The sequence below is a fragment of the Mastomys coucha genome, unplaced genomic scaffold (genome assembly GCF_008632895.1).
Source record: "Mastomys coucha isolate ucsf_1 unplaced genomic scaffold, UCSF_Mcou_1 pScaffold5, whole genome shotgun sequence".
In the NCBI taxonomy this organism is placed as follows: domain Eukaryota; kingdom Metazoa; phylum Chordata; class Mammalia; order Rodentia; family Muridae; genus Mastomys; species Mastomys coucha.
Window position 1 is genome coordinate 67,241,489 of NW_022196911.1, and position 4,026 is coordinate 67,245,514.

A 4,026-nucleotide genomic window follows, 5' to 3' on the forward strand; every position below is an offset into this window, starting at 1 on the left:
GATATGAACAACTGTCTGTTTGCTCAAGGCACTCATGACAGATCACAGAAACAATTTCACTCAAATCTAACTTAGTGACGTGGCAAGTTTGTTGGTTTTATTTACAGAAGTATGAGTGAGGGTTTACATAAGAGCATGAGTGACTCAAAGCAGCTGCATCAGTAAATATCTACTCTAGCATGGATGACAACTCATAAAGACTGAATCCCTGAGTTCCCTGTACAAGGTACAGGCAGCTAGGCCATTTAGAGCATCTTTTATTTGCAGCAAATGTTACTGCTTTCATAATCTTTGGGAGGACCCTTGTGAGTTTTGTTCATTGCCTGGGTCTAAAAAGCCTCCTTCTAGGAGAAAATGTTTTCTATTCAGAAGAAATAGATTCCTATCGGGTGGTAAAGATAGGTAATAGTGGTGATGGAGAGATGGTTCTAACGTAAGGAAATGGTTCTGATGGAGAGATGATCCTGATGGGAGAGTTGGTAGTGAGAGTGGTGATAACTGCAATGGGAGATTGTGGAGACAGGAGATGGTGGTAATGGTCATGACAGAGTGATGGTAGTGATGGTGATGGTCTTGACTGGGATATGATAAAGGGACAGATAAGGGTAATGAGGATGATGGTGTAGAAAGTGAAGATTGTGGTGATGGGGGTGGAGAAGATGATGGTTTTCCGAAGATATCCACACTTGTAAGAATGCTTTCCATCAGCATATTCTACCAAAAAGTCTGCCAATTAGTAGCTCTGGTGACAAGCCAGCCATTCTGCCAGAGAGCAGGCTTTGCATGTTTACTCTTTGCCAAGCAGGGGTGCTTGTTCTGTGTTCCTCGCCCCCCAGAAGTTTCTCAAGTGTGCGAGGGTCCTTAGAACCTGACTTTTATCACAGTGTCCCTTTTGCAGGCATGTTCTCTCTATCTTGCTCATCAGAAGAACTTCACTCCTCCTTCTAGACGCAGTTCAAACATCTCTTGACCTGTTGATTCTTCCCTAAGTTTACTTCATGGATATAGGTCCTCCACCTTTAAAGCTCCACACACATCCACCAATCGGAACACACATCATATTCTCCTGACATCCTGTTCACTTACCTTTTCCTGCCCTCTGAGGACTAAGAGCATAACTTACCATCCAGTGGATTTATGCATGCCTGGCATTGAACCTGCCTCTTATCAAGTGTCCCTGAACCATTGCAAAGTCAACTCATTCAGTCCTACCATTGTCAAAGAAGGGCAGAGGCCTGTCCTGGGGCAGAGGGGTTGGTTCAGAAGAGCTTCAGGTGTCCCGTGAGTCCACCTGGATGGAAACAAAGCTGTGCGGGGCAATCAGTGCAGAAATGGTGACATATCTACCTGGCTTTTAAAGAGTTGACTTGTTTCCTTTTAAAAGACGTTATTTTAACAAAAAGAAGAAGAGGGGCCTCACTCAACAGGGTATTGACTTTCTGTACCACATTTTATTAAGACTTATCAGAGCTGGAGGTCTCTGAGTCTTCCAAGGGGGCTGTTTGTGCAGGAAGCAGAGTTACAGAGAAATTACACTCAGCAGCTGTGTCCTTTGAAGCTTTTAAAGCAGCCAAGGCCAGCCAGCTCCCCAGTGCTGGTGGTTGGAGGATACAGATACGCTTCATTCCCACCAGCTATCCAAGCACAGAAAGATCCTTCCTAATTAGCCACATTAGGTAAATATTCTTCCACTAGATTCTTGTTTAGAGAATAGATGGATGCTGATAAACATGGTAGACAGATGCTAATGAACACGGCCTTGGAGTGAATTGGTGCTGAGCCACTGTTCTGCATTTAATGGCTTGCAGGATTTAAACATATAGATAGATGCACGCGAGCGCTGTATAGACACAGACAGACATGCACGTGGTGCTAGTGTCACAGCAGGGGAAATTGAGAAAGGATGAGAGTCCCCTCAAAAGGATGCAAATCTAAAATAAATAGGGATTTGGGTAATGGTAAGACGGATGACATGTCAGAAAATGAGGGCCAAACAAACGTGTCATTACCCTGGCACTCTTCTGTCCTCCCTCATTAATCCTAACACATGCCCTGTTCACAAGGAAACATCTTTTAAAAATTATTCTGTGCTTTTAACTAAAATTTAATTATATCATTTCCCTCCCTTTTCTTTCCTCCCTTCAACACCTTCCATATACCTTCTCTTGTTCCTTCTGGAAATGTGGCCTCTTTCTCATGGTTACACACACACACACACACACACACACACATCCTACCCAGTCCATTTAGTGCTACTCATATGTATATGATTTCAGGGTTAACTTGTTTAGGCAGCCATATTGTTGGGATATTATGGCCAGGGCCAGCTTTCCCATGATGCTCAGGTGAGGGGTGGGGCCTGTTCTGCACAGCTTTTAGACATCAACATGTCCCAGAATGGAAGACCAGACCAGGGATGTCTGACTGGCCTTTGGTGGTAACAGATCCTTGCTGCTGCAGCACCACAGACCTTGGCATGGCCCCTAATACAGACCAGGACCGCACCACGATCCCAGATGGCATTACAGGCTACTCACATCAGGCTGCTCCTCAACTACCCTCAAGTCTCTAGTCCTGCCACTCTTCACTGTGCCCACACCCTTCTGTTTCTCTTTCTATTCCATTTCTCTACCACCTACTTGTTCCTCTTAGTGGTACCTGGGATCTCTGAGTCTGGGGTTGTCTCAGGACTGGTCTCAGTAATGCTATGCCCTGCTCATGCATTATGGTTCTAGGTGGTCATCTCAGCTTAGCTCCCTGTCCAGGCCCCATGGCGCCAGGCTGGTGGTCATCTCTGGCTCCATCCTTGCCCAGCTTGCCTGAATGTCCCCCTGCCAGGACCATTTATCTCAGGCCCACTCTTGCCCAGGACCTACAGTCCCAGGTAGAGTTCTAGTTCCCAGCTAACTCCCCAGCCTGGGAGCCCATCTGGGCCTACTTGGCACCTGACTGGTGGTCACCTCAGGCTAGCTCCCTGTCCGGGACCCCTGGCATCAGACTGGTGGTTGTCTTTGGGGGAATGTTAGGCTATTATTCATTCAGATGTTTGTAGGTCATAACACTGAGTATAGGCATAGCCTCTCTCCTCTCTGCCACCTACTGACACACGTGATACAGCAGTCACACCCGCAATGCCTCTAGGGACAGGACTGTTAAATAATTTACTGGGAGCCGCACAGTCATAAAGGTGATCAATGGGACTTATACTGACCTTTTACCTTGGCAGATATTGTCCCCCACCAATGACTTCCCATCTCCACCTTCTTTATTGACTGATCTCTTGCTTTGCAATCTGACCATTGTTTCTCCCTGATTTCTGGTCTCGCTGTTTCTAATTATACTCTCTGGCTTTGTGGATGGAAACAAATTCTACTTGGTTGAATCCCTTTTCTCGCGATTGAGCAAGAAGTCCCGAGAGCAAAATGACTGCTCTTGTCCAGACTGTGAAGTCAGTTCTGCAACCTCTTCCCATCTCCATGGTACGTACCAGGAGTCTTGTGCCAGGAGCTGGGGGAGTCCAAATAGAATCTAAGAGACAGTCTCCAGGTCTGCAGACAGATTAGAATGTGGCATTTATAGCATCTGGGACGTATCCGGTCTCCCTACAGGCTTTCTTCTTCTGCATATGGTTCAATCATATCTTTCAGCTCCTCTTCTGGACCATCTTACAGAGGTTTGTTAAAACACAGCCTTGGAAGCAACTCACTCCTGCTTTTGTTGCTGTGTTTCTTTCATGTTTTATTTGCTGCTATTTGTTTCATTCTGTGCTTGTTGTCCTCATTATCTTTATTATTTTATTCTTCCTAGTTTCCTTTTCTCTTTAAGATTGTTGAGTTGATTGCTTGGGCTGTGGGTTAGATGCAGCTGTTTTAATTCCCTAATAACTCCATTCTGGACTATAAATTACTCCATCAGGATGGAAGGAGACAGCACCAGACAAGCCTGGTGTGCGATGCTTTCATAATTTTCTACACACATTTTTGTTCACTTCTGTTGTGACTTTTTTTCTCTGACCCATGGGTAATT

At 45.4% G+C, this 4,026-nt stretch overlaps 1 non-coding gene across 1 annotated transcript; it reads right to left on the reverse strand.

Moving 5' to 3' along the window:
* Nucleotides 1–3,018: 3,018 nt before the first annotated feature.
* Nucleotides 3,019–3,148, reverse strand: LOC116079443. The gene has a single exon (XR_004113994.1). It is a non-coding gene; the product is annotated as a small nucleolar RNA SNORA17 (small nucleolar RNA).
* Between the last annotated feature and the right edge of the window lie 878 nt (nt 3,149–4,026).